Below are 18,044 nucleotides of genomic sequence, written 5' to 3' on the forward strand. Positions count from 1 at the left end.
TGTGAGTCTCTTGCTTGTCTTGGTCAATTCTGGCTTTGGGACTGAAAAGCTTGAGATTCTGTGGTAAAAAGCCTGAGGTCTGTAGTGACATGGAGCAAGAGAAAGGCAGGGACTTCCAATGCTCTCTAATCAGAGGATACATTCCACATGAGCTTATCGATCTATCTATTATCTATCTATCTATCTATCTATTTTTCTCATTAGAAGAAAGTACTAACTCCTCCTTTGAACCCTTTCTTCCATCATTGGAACAGATTCCCAAACCTTTAGTCTAATACTAAATGAAGCAATTGATTTGTATTAAGGAGCCATATTGTATGAAAACAAATGTACCTTTAAGCACCAGAACCTTCCCCACTCTGTCAAGAGGACCCCACATGAAAGTCCTACTAAGGGAACAGCAGGTTTTGGCTCTTATGCCATGCTAACTCTGGGTCAAATGCTAAATGGTGGAATGTCATGCTAAAATCCCTGTACTATATGAATCGTTATTTCTCTTTTTCTTTCACCCACCTCTCCCCATACTGTGTATTTATACTGACATAAGCTGAATGTGCATATGAACTTTCGACGCTATAGTTTTCTTTACGTTAGTTATATTCCAGTCCTTTTTTCCTGATGTTACACCCTGAACACATTGAGTGAACTAACTCCGAGACCCCTTCCTGTTTTGGTCAATGGCATTGTTGATAGAGACTCAGGAAACACTATAGTCTCACTGGCAACTATTTTATTTAATCATTAACCAATATTATTTTTAGTGTTTATTGTATGGTAGTTTCTGTGCCAGGTGCTAAACATAAACCCAGAGAAAAATCCTGTCCTTAAAGAAATTACAGTCTAGGAGCGGTGATGAAAAGGCAGACAAGTAACTAGGTAATGAAATATCAAGTGATGAACAGATTGGTGCTTTAGGAACACAAAGGAGAGGTACTTAACCCAATCCCAGAGTCTCAAATTGTCTTTCCAGAGGAAATGGATTTACCTGAGGCTTGGAAGATATACAGGCATTAGCTAAATGAAGGGAGTAGACATGGGGCTGAAACCGTGCCAGAGGGAACTACCTGCAAGAAAGCACTTGATACAGTTAAGGGGATGTATCAAGCAGCAAATCAGATTTCCTTTCCTGGGAAGCTTGAATGCAAGTTACATAGAGAGAAGAAGAGTTCAAGCAATAGTAATGTTAGCCGAGAAGCAGAAAGAAGCACAGTTAAAAGATCCTTCAGAAGCTTCAGAAAAGGAAGCAACAGCAAATGGCTACTTTGAAAGGGACAGTGTGACCAAGTCACCAAAGAGTGACTTGTTGGACCATAAGAGCCACTGTGGATCCCTGGGTCTGCTGCTGTATTCTGAGCAATCGATGAAGTCTTTCTGTGCAGTTGTTGTAAGAGCCTGTAGGAACTCTTCAGTTCCAGGAGACAACCCAACTTGAAAATGATTAAGCAATGTAAAATTAATGGTAGAACTTGAATTCAAGGATGGCTGAATGTAGCAGTTTAAATATATCACCAAAAGAGAACTCCATCTCTTTATCTCCATCTCCCAGATCTGCTTGCTTTCTTTCTTTTTTTAAAAGATTGGCACCTGAGCTAACATCTGTTGCCAATCTTCTCCTTCTTTTTTTTTCCTTGTTCTTCTCCCCAAAGCCCCCCAGTACATAGCTGTATATTCTAGTTGTAGGTCCTCCTGGTTGTGCTATATGGGATGCTCCTCAGCATGGCTTGATGAGCGGTGCTAGGTCCACACCCAGGATCCAAACCAGCAAAAGCCTGGGCTACCAAAGTGGATCACATGAACTTGGCCACAGGGCCGGCCTCTGCTTTCCTTTCTTTTGTTTTCATGTCTCCCTTATGCAAACTTCCTCCAAGCTGTCCCCACTAGCATTTCAGTTTTACATTTTACTAGCCAGGGGACCCCATATTTCCTAATAGTTCCAGCAAAAGTTTGGGTCTTGTACCCATCCATGAACCAATCCCTGTGGCCAGGGACAGTGGTTCTGCTATTGCTCTGTCATAGGTCACATATTTACCCTGGGTCAGGGTCAGCCCCACCTAATCACATGGACTGAGGTGCAGTTTCTCGATGGAAAATTGAGATTCAGTCATCAGCAAGGGGTGAACGGAAGCAAGAAGGCAGAAAGAGCAGCTGTCTTCCCTAAGTGGTTCCTTGTGTGTCCTTACTTTCCTGTGTCCTTTAAACAAGTCCTAAGTAGCTGAGGTCAACTGGACACAGTGTTTGCTCCTCATAGCCTAAAAGTACCTATCAAAAATAATCATTTGAAAAATGGTCCTGTATGAAATAGATTTTCACATGCATAATATACAATTTTTAAATGGAAAGCGATGGTTATCTACAAGTGTATATGGCTAAAATGGCCAAATATAAAGACCAAACACTTCTACATTGCATACCCATGAAGGCAGTATAGACACAACAACAGTTTTCAGAGCCTCAAACAATTTAGGACTTCTCCCTTCTCCTAAAGTTAGCTAGATAGCTTTTGTTATAAAACGATCACACCATCTTCTCTGACTTTAAATCGAGTAATAGATTTTAAAATGCCTAGCACAACAACTGGAGCAGAGTAGGTCCTTTAAGAAATTGAGTTTGCCTTAAATTCTACAAATGTTAACAATCAACATGGAATGGACCAACTTTGATAACAGAAAATAATATAGTACAAAGACTCAGTCCTCATGGAACTCCAAGTTTATTAAGGGAGACAAACAAACAAAAACACAAATTATGGTACCCTGTTTTAACTACAACAAAGATTGATACCAGATATACACAAATCGCAGAGGAAGAAGTAATTAAATATGGGAATGGGTGGTTTGGGCAAGGGTTCCTGGAGGAAGTGATGGCTAAACTGGATTTTGACAGATGAATAAGAATTTGATAAGCAGCTATGAGCAAAGAGCATTTCAGGAGGAGGGTGGGGGAGGTGCACGTGAAAACAAAGTCATAGTCTTGTGGAACAATATACTGATGTGTTATAAAAACTACTCTTGCAGGAACAGAAAATGTGAGTTTAGGGAACAGCAAAGGATGACACCAGTAGGACAAGCAGTGATTTGAGTGTCTCTTATCCAATCAATTGGACAAGACTACCTTAAAAGTATTCTAGAAGGAAATAATCTAAACATTTAACAATAAGACACTGATTAAATATACAATGGAATACTAAGTATGAGAAACAATGATGCTTCAGAAGACTATTTGGTACCAGAGGAGAGGGGAGGGCAGGAGGAGGAGGGGAGAAAGAAAGGGGGAAAAAAGAAGGAAGGAAAGAAGACGAAGGAAGGGAGAAACAGAAAGGAAGAAGAAAGGGAGGCAAGGAGGAAAATAAAGACGAGCCTGACTTAGATGATTTGCCATGGTCTTCCAGATCTCCAAATATAGTCAGGTAAACATCAAAATAGACCTTAATGAGAGTCTTCAGTGTTTGTATACTGATCTCTGTGAAAGACACTGCTAAGAGATGGTCCTAGAGTCTACCTTCCTTCTCTCTTACTAACAGAACCTCAGTTTTGATTGGGGCACCAAGATGTCTAGCCTAGAAAAATCAACACCAGCCTGTTCCTCCTTGCTAGGTGTCAGTTTCACAGCCTCCCTGGGTGATTTGGTGACCTAGTTCTGGCCAACGGCTTAGGAGTAGGAGAGTGGGTTCTGGAAAATACTTTTTCTTCCATGAAAAAAAAAATGGGAGTTTCCTTTTTCCATTGGAATTCTTTTCTTCCTGTTGTAGAGGAGGAAAAACCCCTTCTTCCTCTACCCTCCTGGTTTCTCTGGCTGGGGCCCTGCAAATTAGACAGACGGAAGACAGATTAACAAGAGAAAAAAACCAGAATTTGTTAACATGTTTAGCATGCCTAGATGCAGGAGAAACTCAGTGAAGAGTAACTCAAAGGGATGGTTAGAACTTGGGCTTATATAGCATCTTAAGGAGTAATAAATTTGTAGAAAAGCAACAAGACAAAGGAAAAAGGGGTTTAGGCTTTTAGGGGTGGCAAACTATGGGAAGGTAAATATATGAGGGGAACCTAATGGAAGACAAGGGTTATTTTAGTAAGATTTATTTGCAGACCCATCTTGGTGCCAACTTTCCGTCTTCTTCATGGCCATAAAACTTCTCCAGGAGAGAGGATTTATGGCAGTCCTCATTTCTCAGAAGTTTCTGCTTTTAGTGAGATAAGGGAAACTCTGAGAAGGATTTTTTCTACATCTGTTGATTCTCACTTGCCTACAGCTCCAAATAATCCTTATGCCAAAGTAGCATATTTTGTCGTGGCATATTCAGATCCGCCACACCGTCTTGAACGTGGTTTGTAAGAATATGATTTTTGGAGAGGTGGCAGCCATCTTGTAACCATGCAGGGATAAGTCTATTTAGAGCCCAGTACTGGGCAGAATGCAGGGATATAAAAGAAATAAAAGTTATGGTCCCCGAGCCCAAAGAACCTATAACACAGGTGTCAAGACATGCACACACGAATTAACTTGAGAACAATTACAAAACAACTTAGAGTATTACTCAGCGCCAACTAACGGAGAACTGATGGCAGCCCTCCAGAATCTACTGTTGGCAACTCTGTCCTGCCAGTGCTTCTTGCCAATCCAGCGAAACTGATGAAGTTTTTAAGAAAGATGTGACATTTAGAGAAGATTCTAGTCTCAAATTCTTATCTTTTAAAAGTATATTGCTGCGCTGTTTAAACATGGCTAACAGCTTTGACTCAGAAAGGAAACACGGTATCAAAAAAGCATTGGGCAGGGGCAGTGGACTTTCCTCTTATAAAAGCTGTTAACAGCTGTGGGACATCTGAAGGTCTGGCATTTTGGTTCCTGATCTGTAAATTAAGGATAATGATTCATTCAACAATATTCACTGAGCACTGAATAAGTGTTGGACACTGTTTTAGGCGATAGAGCTATGGCAGCAAAGGAAGGAGACAAAGTCCCTGCCCTCATAGACAGTGGACATACAATCAACAGATACCTGCTCCATCAAGATGCAGTAGCAAGGCCAATGGGAAAAAAGGAGCAGGGAAAGGAGAATAGAAAGATGTCAGGTAAGTGGGGAGGGGAGCTGCTATTTTCCGCAGAGTGGTCAAGACAATCTCTGATAAGAGGCTTGCATTTCCTTCCCCATGTGTCGTGTGCGTGCGCGCACGCGTGTGCGCAAGTGCGCACATTGGCCTGTTTGTCTCGGGGCAGAAGGGAGGAAGTCAAATGACAAAGTAAATTGCTGGGCACTAGGTGAACATAAGGTATGATTAGCGTTGTTATTATTGCAGACTAAGTCTAAACTCCTTAGCTTGATATTTAAGATCGTTCACAACCCAGCCTTCCAACCTGCCTTTCCATTCTTCTCTCCACTCCCCTGTATAAATCTAACTTCCAAACAAAATGTTCACTTTATCTAGTTCACTTGGCAATTAATCATGAACCATGTCATGTTGCTTCTCCTATTATTTCTTCTAAGTCCTTTAGTATTTCATTTTTCATAAATTCTGTGTCCCCAGTGAAATGATAAACTTCTGTATGTCACAATTTTCTGTGTCTTGAGCATAAGAGGTGTTCAAGAATATTTATTGATGTTGTTTGACATACCGGTTTAATGTTTATCATCACTCTGAAAACGATCACTTTGTTTGGAATTGGGTGTTATATTCAATTTTGCACGAATTTTGAATTGCCTTATTTACCATGAAACAGAGTACTCTTTGAGAAGCAGAATTTTGGAAAATTCCATATTGCTAAAGAAGGCCTTTAACTGTGGTTAGAACTTCCCTTTAGGATTACCTCAATGTCATTCAGACCAATAAGCAGCTCCTAATTATATGCGTCCTTTTTGCACCATAGTCCTATGCATCCTCATGGCCTTTTCATGACCCGGGGGTATTTCTTGCCAGTACACATTTGTTATTGTCTTTTGAATGACTTGCAAGTGAATTTTTCCATTGAAAGAACTTCCTAGCAGTCTGAGAAATCGAGCAGAAGAGATGGATGAGTAAGGTACAGTGGAAACTATAGGATAAGTATTAAGTGAGGTTTTTGTAGGCATAATGGTGACCCTCCGAAAATAGCTACATCCTGGGACCTGTGAATATGTTACCTTTTGTGGCAAAAAGGCCTTTGCAGACGTGATTAATTTAAGGATCTTGAGATGGGGAGACTATTCTGGATTATCTGGGTTGACCCAATGTAATCACAAGGGTCTTTATAAGAGGGATGCAGGAGGATCAGAGTCAGAAGAGATGAGATGACAGGAATAGAGGTCTGAGTGATGCTGTCACAAGCCAAGGAATGTAGGCTTCCTCTAGAAGCTGGAAGAGACAAGAAGGAACAGATTCTGTCCTTCAGGTCAGGCCCTGCTGACCCTTTGATTTGAGCCATGGAAGACCTATTTTCAGGCTTTGGATCTCCAGAACTGTAAGATAATAAATTTATGTTGTATTAAGCTGCAGAATTGTGGTAATTTGTTACAGGAGCAGTAGGAAACTAATACAGTACTACAGTAAAAACAACCCTGAACTAGAGATCGCCACAATCTAGCCCCTACTACATGCATATTAATTGTGTAATCTCAGGAAAATCACTCTGCCTCAGTTTCCTTCCCTGTAAAGTGAAATTATACTGCCTTACAGTGTTGTTATGAAGACAAAATTATTCATGTGGACACTTTGTCGAGTGTTTCATGTTACACAAATGTTAGGTGTAAAATTTTGACTTAAGGTTTTCATTAAGGGTGAGAATTGGAATGAAGACATCTGCCCTTAGTGTGTTGATATCTTAAATATTACACCATAACCACCCCTGTCATAAACATATTGTTTTAGAAGGGGCCCACTGTAGGGATGGCCACCCAGCACACTTGTCACAACCTTCAACCACATCGAACACAGCTAACTGCAGCATTCTTTGCCCAAGAGCCAAGACACAGCCTTAGAATCCTTCTTAACCCACCTTCAGGAAGTTGCTATCAATCAACTAGAGCCAGCATGAAAGGAGAAACTTATTTAAAATCCTGACCCGGTGGTTTAGAAAGTTTGGTGCCTTGGCCAGCAGCATGGGCATCACCTGTGAGCTTGTTAGAAACGCGGATCCTCACGCCCACCCAGACCTACTGAATCAGAATCTGCATTTTAACAAGATCCCTGGGTGCGTCCCAGTTGCACTAGTGGAGAGGATATATGTTGGAGTGGTTTGAACCCCAGCTGTGGCAGTACTACTGTGTGACCTCAAGCAAAGTGTCTAAATCATCAAAGCTTCAGTAATTCTCATCAATAAAGTGGAGAATAATACCCACCTCACCGGATTGTTATGAGAAATCGAGAGGCTGCATATAAGGCATTTTGCAGCGTGCCTGCCAACAAACACTTATTTAATAATAGCTCTTTTCCTCGTATCATTTCGCACCATCTACAGCTGCTAACCATACTACACATCCATTCAGTATTGCTGGAGTCACTCAGCAGAGACGATTTCCAAAGCCATCCACACCCATGGAAGGCGGCGGGGGGGGGGGGGGGGGGGCGAGTGGGGGAGAGGAGACAGGAACACTGTCAGCACTGCCATCTCCACATACGCAGGACACTGTACATTTTGCAATACATATTAAACATCGGGTGATCTTGTTTTCAGATGTTCACTGCACGTGGCTTTATTAGAAACCGCCTGCCAGAGTCTAGACACAGCCATGGAGTCTGGTGACCTGTGGGAGGGAGCAAGGGCCAGAATTCCCGCTGAGTCGCCCCAGCCCTCCACCTTAATCCCCTTCTTAACTTTCCATCTGCTACTGGATGCTTGCAGCAGAACCACAACCTGCCAGCCCCTACCCAGCTCCAAACCCCCTCTCTCCCCCGCAGGCGCGCAGCAACCGCCGCGGCAACCCCTTCCCGCGGGACCCGGCAGGCTGGGCGGGGGTGCGGCGGGGGCGGAGCCCGACGTCCTGCTGCTGCTGCCGCCGCTGCCGCCACCGCCGCCTGCGAAGCTGCCTCCCCTTCCACGGATGCTCCGGCGGGGCAGCGCTGCCCTGCGTGGACAGATGGGCGCCCCCCGGGCCTGACGGACGAGCAGCCGGGCACGTGAACTCCCGCCTCCAATTTAGCTCTGTGCCCCGCGCCGGCGGCTGTGGCTGCAGCCCCGCGGTGGGGGCGGCCCCCGCGGTCTCCGCTTGGCTCCTGCGCGCCGCCTCTGCTCTTTGCATAGTAATTTCAGTTCCTGCAAGCACCCAGCTCGCTCCCGGAACAGGTCTGAGAAGGACCGCCGCTCCCGAGCACACCGGAGCCATCCGTGTGGCGCTGAGAGCCACTGCTTGGGATATGCGACGGGAAGCCCCCGCCACAGCGCAGGCAGTGACCCCGCCACGCTGGGGAGAGCCGGGCGACAGCAGGTAGGCGACCTGCGGCAGCGGCAGGAGACGCCCCCCCGCGCCACCTCTGCCGGGCGTCCCACCCCGGGGGACGGGCGCTTTGCGGTGTGCTCGGTACTGCTGGGGATAGATTCGGTCCCACATTTTGCCCGGTGATCCTTTGCCTGTTGCTCTTGTCCCCATCCTATCCTGCGCTTCAGGAGGGACCATCTTTCTCGCAGGTGATGAATTTCTCTGCAAGGTCATTGCTCCCTTAGGCTCTGGCTTTGAAGGTAAATGGAAGAAGACGCCTGCTGTTCTTGTTCTTGGGCAGTGGATTTATAATCAATCGAGTCTGCACACTGTGAATATCCAAATGGGTGGGTGTGTGTGTGTGTGTGTGTGTGTGTGTGTGTGTGTTTGGCAATACTACATTGACATTTTTCTTATTTTCCCTTGCTTATTCCCTTTAAGGTCAAAACACTATAGTTCTATATAATATATATGCGTTTGTGTGTGAATGTACACATGTTTACATATATATTGTTTTTCCTGAGCTAGGCTGAGAGAGAAGAAGGGTGAGCAGAGATTGATAAAGGGAAATCGTTGTAGAGACCTGTTCGGTGTCTAGAGGTGAACTTTGGAACCACATTAAATCAGGGTATAGACTAGAGGCTATTATAAACGGTCCTTCGGAGATGGATTTTAGAAATGCTCTGAAGAACACCATCAACCAATACACACAAGAGATCTCCATGCTATCCAGGCAGATCTGAAAGGTTGAGGCATAATTTCAGACGCAACAATGGACAGTGAAGGGGGGGGTGGGGGGGTGGGGGGGGCGGAGGGGGGCGGGAATGAGGAGTACTTAGATACTGAAAAGTGGATTTGGGGTGGTGGGAAGGCACAAATCTTTGTCAGATTTAAAGGGCCCTCTAAAGGGGTGTGGTGAGAAATCTCTGCCTGCGGTGTAGAGAATTCAAGGTTGAGATGATGTGAGTGTCCAGAAAGCGGGAGAAGTGGTGGGGAAAAGGCAAGGAGGTTTGGAGGGGGATGGGAGAAACAGAGCTCAGAGCCACCAAGGAGCAATCACCATTTATTAAGGTATCTTCTTCTTCCTGTTAAAGCAATACCTTGGATATGCTCCATGTAAATATTTTTCACAACGCATTTGTTAAAGATCCGTTGGTCCATGTTTTCATTCTGTTTTTGCAAGGAATCTGGGTCATGGTGGGACTGGAAGAAACTGAAGTGTTTACAACACCAGCAAGATTTGGAGAGAGAGTTGATGAAGGCTTAGCTTCATGAAATATTTACACATCTCTCGCGTGGGCTTTTGTTTGCTCTTGTTGGTGCTGCTGCATATTTTACTTTGATAATGCTTTGAGTGTACTTCTCCTGAATGTGCTTATTCTCCAGTTATAAACTCTTCTTTCTTTTCCATTGTTCACCGTTGGCCTGCCCTGAGTACCAGCTATGGGAATAAAGACACATGAGTCACGCATAAGGAAGAAAATCTTTTTCTCTTGCTATCTGCAAATGGCAGGAGTTTGTATTAGAGAATCTTCTTTTGAAAAAGAATTAGGAAGAACATTTTTCAAGTTTTTGTGCGTGTTTAATGGGGGGAATGAGTTGTTGATTCATAAACAGAAAAAAAAAAGTAGTGATTGCCATTGCAAGTCTAGATGTTACGTCGTTGCGATTTATTTTGGAAACAGAGCAGAGGAACTCCTGGAGATCCGTGTAGAGCATGTTGTGGTGTGGTGAGGCTTCACTTAATCGCTAACTAGACTGTTATCAAAATGACCAGGACAGAGTCACAAGTGCACAGCTTCATATGGAAAGTGGAGGACCGAAGCGTGCTACGAATCAGATCACTCTGAACTGAAGGTCTCAACAAGCTGTTTTGGAATTTGGGTGTTTTTTTAATTGCCTCAATACACTCGCCCAACACATTGAATTGTCCCTGCAACGTTTCCTTGATAGTGCCTCAAATATGCTTGAAAGAATATTATCAGCTACAGCTATCCTTCACTGTATGAATTTCCAGTCACAAAATCTGTGGCTTATGGGGAAGCAATGAAATATTGTTCATGGAATCACAAAATCATAAAAGATTAGCCTCAGAGAGTCAGGACGCGATTCCAGACCCAGCTCACACTTGAGCTCTTTCAGTGGCAGCTGGTTGTGCTCTGTATGCACTCGTTCATTGATTCATTCATGCATTCAACATATGATTATCTCGAACTGACGTGGTCCTGGACCGTGGAAGAGAAGAGAGAATGAGACAGTCTCAGCCTGCAGAACTAGGGAGGGAGGGACATCGGCTTGTTCAGGGCTATGGCGGGGCGAGCACAGGGTGCTGTGGAAGCCAGGTTGAGGAGGGGGAGAGGACAAGGACAGTTTCCAGGGACCTGAAGGGTGAGGTGAACTAGCTTGGTAAAGAGGAGAGAGAAGGGTAGTCCTGATACAGAGACCAAAATATGCAGAGGCCCAGGAAGAACAAGAAGCTCTAGGTGGTTGAAAAACAGTGTGAGTAGATGAAGATGGAAAGCTGAAGATGGAGAAGGCAGTGGAATCCTTTCTCAGCTGAAGTCCAGCAGGGCTGCTAACTCGTCTGGGCAGTAAACCGTTTGATCTGGATAAGTTAGGTAGACACATGCATATTGGGGCTCTATGTTGTTCACATTACCCACGTTTATATCCTTCAAATATCTGGAAACCATATTAATCTTAATTGACAATTGCCTGATTAAAAGGGAGACGTGTCCTTGAGAAAGTCATATTCTCTGTGCCTCGGTTTCTACATCCACAACATGTCTGCCATCTACTTTGCGTATTGTGAAAATGACAGAGAATGAGGGAATGGAGATTTGAGTTTTATAGAAATGCGGGGAATCTTATCTTCATGACAACTGTGCTCAGTGTAAAAGGGTGGAAAGTACTGTTTATTCCAAGCATTTAATTGTCCCAGACAACTCCTAAAGATGGTGTAAAAAAAATGAACAAAATGTCACTCAGGAACACGGGCTAAAGAGAGCCCAAAGGCCACATACAATTTTAAAATTATTTTTTAAGTGAGGGAAATATATACAGCAATGCCACAGTAATGAATAAGTGCCCTTCTTGGGGCCAGCCTGGTGGCATAGCGGTTAAGTTCGCACATTCTGCTTCAGTGGCCCGGGGTTCGCCTCAGATCCCGGGTGCGGCCATGGCACTGCTTGGCAAGCCATGCTGTGGTAGGCGTCCCACGTATAAAGTAGAGGAAGATGGGCACGGATGTTAGCTCAGGACCAGTCTTCCTCAGCAAAAAAAGAGGAGGATTGGTGGCAGATGTTAGCTCAGGGCTAATCTTCCTCAAAAAAAATAAAATAAGCACCCTACCAGAACTGGTCACGGCCCATTGTGAAGTCAGTTTACTGGGTCTGATAGCATTTTCATTTTTGGAAAATTGTTAGAGTAAAATGGAATAGAAGGGTAAATAAGCTTTCTTCATTAACTTTTTAGTGAAATGTATATTTATAGGGATATGTGCACTGGACTATGATGTTATGCATCATGTTCCAAAAAGTCTGAAAGCTACTGCTTTAAGTGATACAAGAAAGAGATGCTTCCAGCTTTCAAGACTCCAAGAGTTAACTAGAAGATCTAATACACAAGTATGTATCCAGTATTCTGAATAGCAGAATTGCCCGGAGAAAGGCAAGACCTTATGACTTACCACTAAATTCATGGCAGTAGAGGCAGAAGAGGGGGAGAGCCTTAGGGACTGAATTAATCCAGAAAGGCTCCAAGGAAGAGGTGGTACTTGAGCCAGTTTATGAAAGATGAATGGCTCTGGGTGGGCACTGAGGAAGGGGTGGTGATATAGAAGGAGGAAGTGAAGAATGAGGTGGGGTCATGTGAGGTTTATTTAAGAATCATTTAGAAAAGAAGAAATGAATATCAAGTTGTGGGGAGGGAATTACAGAAGAATTTCTGTTTAGATTGAAATATGACTCGAGTTGCTATTTATTTTATATCTAAGATTTCTTTTCCTGATACTGCTACTTTAAGAAAATCTAGATGGAATGGCCGTAATGTTATAAATCTGTCATTTCCTGCCATCTTTTTACTTCTTTTGCAATAATTTACTGGCTAGGCTTTGTTTCAATTGAATTGGATGGCTGAACTCTTGAAATTATGTGGTGTACCACATTGTAGCATGATTATTTCATTTCTCAGAACACAAGTACAGTCTTTGGCACTGAGGGGCAAGGGTGATGGAGTGATTGTCATAAATCGAGTGAACCCCTCTCTTCTCTTCAACAAGTCTCCTTTCTCAAGCGCCTCGTAAGCGCAAAGCCCTATGAACACGAAGCAGACCTTGTGGTGCTCATAACCCTGAAAGGAAGGGCAGAATCTGTGGATTTTCTTTTTCAGTTGCTCTGTGACTTGTCCATCATTTAGTTAAGTTTTTAAGTATGTTTGTGTGCATTTCAAGAAATTAGCATCAGAGTGTTTTTGCTGTAACCCAGTAGTTATTTTGAGGAGATAAAATCAGAGAAGAAATCTTTACTTGTGTTTCTGAAAACTTTTGGTGGGCTTCTTTCGGCTCTTGCTGTCTTTCCTATAAATGGGAATAAAGAAATCATGTGATATTGATACCCTTTTGAATAAAGCTATACCTTTAACCAGAAGAACAGTGCCAGTTGAAATACAGACTTGTGTGCTTAAATGAGTTGATTCGGCATGCCGTCAAATTTGGAAATTCATTTTTATGTAAAGATGTCCTGGACTCCTCTTTCATCTTCCTTCTCCACATCAGAATGTTTAGATTAGTGATAATCGAACTTTTTTGCATAAGAGTTAAGTCTGGAATAATAAAAGCATTTAGAGGGTGCATTTGAATTGAAAAGACATTTATTGAATTTCATGGGGGAAAATGTATATACTCCTACAATTTAGATGACTTACTGTCTTGACTGCCAGCGAGAACATTTTTCACAGCTTTTTAGCTGGGCGTATTGGAGTTGGCAACACAGTAACAGCTTTCTAATTTTTCATGTCAGTAATTAGACTGTCGGCTTTGTTTTGAAGCTAGCAGCATAATTGGGGGCTCGAATTGTTATTACCAGGCAATAATAACTGACCCTTAGCTGGAAGGTTAAATGCTATGACCTATTGAATCTGAGTCCAAATCTGGAGGTGGGGCTTGGAAGTCTGTATTTTATAATGGTCCCAAGAGGATTCCAGTAGCCAGATTTGGACATCGCTGTTTAGTCCTGCCTTTCTTTGCAAGGAAATAAAAAGGTTACACATGAGTCCTGAACAAGTTAATAACTTGTCCTAACTCACTGTTAGAGCTGAGGCTATAACTAGACCACGTCTTTCTAGTTCTCCACTGATTCTCAGCTAAAGGGACGAAGGACGGGGCCAGAAGCGAGCTCTGAGCATCTCCTGAGTGATGGGGGAAGGGAATCAAATTACTCAGGCAGCCTTCCTCCAAAATTGAGAGTCATGCCATGAGCCTTTCTAAATGACAGTGCAGTGATCTCTGTCCCCAGGGTCTGATGTGGCAGAAAACTGTGAGGATCAGCTGTGTGATCTGTGGCAAGGCGCTTTCTTGGCCTTACATACCAGATTCAAATAAAAAATGTTAATTCTTGGGTCTCAAACCCAATGGATACCCAAGGCACCCCCAGGAAGATGGCTTTAGTCAGTAGTCACAGCCTGTGACACTTACAGAACCAAGAAAACCCTGGAAAAAACTCGAGGCTGGAGAGTGAAAATCCACAAAGTCACAGGCGCCCCCAGAGACCTCAGCACTGTTGCTAATTCAGTAACGGACAGCTGGACAGAGAGCTCCAGAGCTCCTTAAAAATCACATTTGCATCTACTAATTTTCTGGAGAGAAAGGAGTTGCAGAAAATCCTTTTTCAAGCCTGAATTGCAAATGGTCCTGCATAGTGAAAGATCTAGTTTAGGGGGAGTAATCAAGATGTGTTAAGTGGATAGATTCTGAATTGTTTTTTCAGGATATTGATTTCTAAATAACCTAAAATTAAAATAACTCTATTGTGGCTATGGGGAACTCTTCTCTTTCTTTGTAATGTAGAACTTTGAGTAAATGAAATGGTTGAGGGAGTTAAGGGCCTGTGTTTACTGTATTTTCTGAGTAATCAGAGCATCCTTTTTGTTTCAATTCTTGATGACAATTTTTCTAAAATGTAATAGCCTGTACCTATGTGTCTGCCCTAATAAGTACAATATGGCAAATATCCTCAGGATTCTGAAGTTCGCATCGCCTCCAGGTTTTTATTCTGAATTAGGGCTGTGTAGAACAGGGCTGCTGAGCACAATACAGAATTTTAAAATTGTTTTTCTTCTTTTTTACTCTGTAACATGAATGTGCTTTCTCATGATACACCTCTTAAAAATTCTTGTTGTTCAAAAATGCAAACGATATTTGATTCATTGTGGTATTTGACTCATTGTGGTTTCCACTTTCTGGAGTTTGGTTTGCTTCTGCCATTATATCACTTTGGAATCCTCATTCCTCCATCCTAAATTAGTCTCGCAATCCCCTTAAAATGTGGTTTAGAGCTCAGTTATTTCAGCAAACCCTCTGTGATTCTTAAGACCTGTTTCTAACTTTTATTTTATACACAGCGTGAATTTTTAATTTATACTTAGTTATACTGTTCTCCTTGAAAAAATGCAGGTAAAAATGAGGTGACTAGAATTTTAATGCTAATACGAATTTTAATCAGAGCTAAGGTTAATAAATGGATGTACGTTTCCCCCTGCATCCTTGAATGAGTAAAAATTGCTTATGACAAATGGGTGTGGAGGCCTGGTCTTGTTCTCATGTTGAACATGTTCTGAAAGCAGTTAGAGAGCAGAAATCTGTCAATGTCAGGGTCAGGGGCTAAGCTCTCATTAAGTGAGTGAAAAATGCCTGTGCAATCTCCTTTCACGAGGGGGTTGATTTCTTGTCTACACATATAGATTCTCAGACTGGAAGAATGCTTTGCTGTGAGCATCTGAGAGACCTGGTGCACTTCATTTAACCTGCCAGACTTCAGGTTTGGGGATGTATGTACCAGACTAGAAATTGAAAACTGGCGGTCTGTGGGCCCAGCAGGAAGATCACATTTTTATTTGGCCTGCAGGTATTTATTTTTAATTAAGCCAATATTTAAAAATCAGATGATCTGTTATAAAAAATGAAACGCAAACACACATTCTCTAGGCTGCAGCTGGATAACGATGTGTGCTACCTCTTTATTACACTGCAGTCCCCACTACTCCCTATTGTCTCTCTAACGTTGAGGCTTCATATAAGTCACTTGTACTTAACAGCTTCAATTAATTGTGTTAGCTACCTAGAACCCATAGGTATTGAGTTTGTGAAGTCTGGACTAGATGTTTTCTAAGGACCATTGAGTTCTACAATGCTCTGACTGTACTCATGCAATTCATGTGATTCTACGAAGTAGAGGGGTTATTGTATTGACTGTAGCTAACTCCCGTAAACTATAGTGACAGTCTAAAAAGTTTCCACCGTTAAAATATATAGATTCTGTGAAAGGTTAATGAATACAAACTGAGTTGACCTGGTCAGTTAGTAAGAAGAGAATGGTGGAATCTTTTGTTTGTTTCTTTGCTTGCTTGCTTTTTCTTCTCACTTATTTTATTGAGGTCATAATGCTTTATAACGTTGTGTAATTTCAGGCATACATTATTATTTATCAGTGTCTGTATAGACTGCATCATGTTCACCGCCAATAGTCTAATTTTTATCTGTCACCATACATATGTGTCCCGTTACCCCTTCTGCCCTCCCCCCAACTCCTCTTCCCATCTGGTAACCACTAATATGTTCTCCTTCTGCATATGTTTATCTCCCACATATGAGTGAAATCATGTGGTGTTTGTCTTTCTCTGTCTGGATTCACTTAACATCATACCTTCAAGGTCCGTCCATGTTGTTGCAAATGGGACGATTTTGTCTTTTTTATGGCTGAATAGTATTCCATTGTATATAGGTACCACATCTTCTGTATCCATTCATCAGTTGATGGACTTGCATTATTTCCGCATCTTGGCTATTGTGAATAAAGCTGCAGTGAACATAGGGGTGCATAAAGCTCTTTGAATTGTTGATTTCAAGTTCTTTGGATAAATACCCAGTAGTGGAATTGCTGGATCATATGGTATTTCTGTTTTTAATTTTTTGAGAACTCTCCATACTGTTTTCCTTAGTGGCTGCACCAGTTTGCATTCCCACCAGCAGTGTATGAAGCTTCCCTTTTCTCCACATCCTCTCCAATATTTATTATTTTTTGTCTTGTTAATTATAGCTATTTGCTTGCTTGCTTTCTACTATACCACATCTGGCAAAAAAAAAAAAAAAAATTAAAAAGAATAGTTTTAACAATAATTTACTTATTCTTTAACTTGACCAATGATTATGTTTTACATTGGATTGCTTTATGTATTTTTGAATGCACCATATCTTTATTTTATGTACAACTCTTAAGTGTACACGTCACCTACATACCCTCCTGAAAGCCTAAAGCATCTCTCCATTATTCAAGCAATGGTACATTCCATTTAGTAGGCCAGGCAGTGGAGAATAAACTGTCAGAAGTAGTATTGACTCATATCCCAGCTTGTGTCTGTGTCTGTACAGCTGAGAAATGCTCATCTAAGCACGGCGGTTGGCTGTGTGCTCCACCCATCGCTGAAACTCCTCACATCACTGCACAGTCTGGCCACTTGATTGTGTGGAACTGCTATTAATGTGACTAAAAATGAGGTGACTATGTCAGGGTCGATTTATTCGTGTTGTAAATAAAGACAAACGCCCTTCCGAGACAACAAGATGGAAAACTCAGGCAGATGTCTAAAGTGGGGAAAGCTCCTGATAGCTCCCTGAAGTCTCTCGTTCTTTCTCAACTTCTGCTGCCACTTTCCTTCCACGTGCGCACTTCACTGCATACCACCCCCACATCGTGCCTCCTACTTTACTTCTAAAAACGTCCTCGCATCTAATTATTAATCCTAAAGTGTCGGTGCTTCAGCAGCTTCACTCTGAGAAGACAGTGCTGAGAATAGTATCAGTGGAAGCCAACGGAGGACACCGTGCAGGTTGACGCTGTGCTTTCTTTGGACGGGTGCATTTCCTCATAGACTGCTGTCCAAGTCTTTAAAGACGAGGTGTCCTGTCACCTGAAATGTATCAACAATATATAAAAGACCATGGGTGTTAAAATTCTTTAGGGATAAAGTTAATTTTTTCTGAGTGATCTTAAATAACATAAATTTAGTTACACTGAAACGTTTATGCTCTCAACTATTCTCCTATTCCCCTGGTGGTTATTTTGATGTTTAAAATTGTAATGATGGGTTCTTAAAAGATCATTCCTCTGGGGTTTGTGGCTTTTGAGTGGTGAGGCTCAGTCTCGGGGAAGGATGATAAAAGTTAATAACCTGAGCTGGATTGGATTGAGGGTGCATCCATACTTCTCCTTTGCAAAGGAAATAAAAGCATTCCTCACACTGGAAATAGAAATTGATTTAGGAGATGAAGCATAGAACGTGAAAGGGGGTTGTCAGGAGGCCCTGATTTAAGGAAGATGGATGCTTGGATCATTAAATAAATTTGTATTGAGTGCTTGATATGTATGTTAGACCCTTGATG

At 42.4% G+C, this 18,044-nt stretch overlaps 1 protein-coding gene across 1 annotated transcript in view; it reads left to right on the forward strand.

Moving 5' to 3' along the window:
- Window positions 1-7,873: 7,873 nt before the first annotated feature.
- The window catches only part of GPRIN3 (GPRIN family member 3), a 69,503-nt gene continuing 59,332 nt past the window's right edge, over window positions 7,874-18,044 (forward strand). The window contains exon 1 of the mRNA XM_070614319.1: window positions 7,874-8,398. The gene's annotated coding sequence lies outside the window, so the exon portion shown is untranslated. The remainder of the gene's footprint in view (window positions 8,399-18,044) is intronic.

Source organism: Equus przewalskii, chromosome 3 (genome assembly GCF_037783145.1).
Source record: "Equus przewalskii isolate Varuska chromosome 3, EquPr2, whole genome shotgun sequence".
Classification (NCBI taxonomy): domain Eukaryota; kingdom Metazoa; phylum Chordata; class Mammalia; order Perissodactyla; family Equidae; genus Equus; species Equus przewalskii.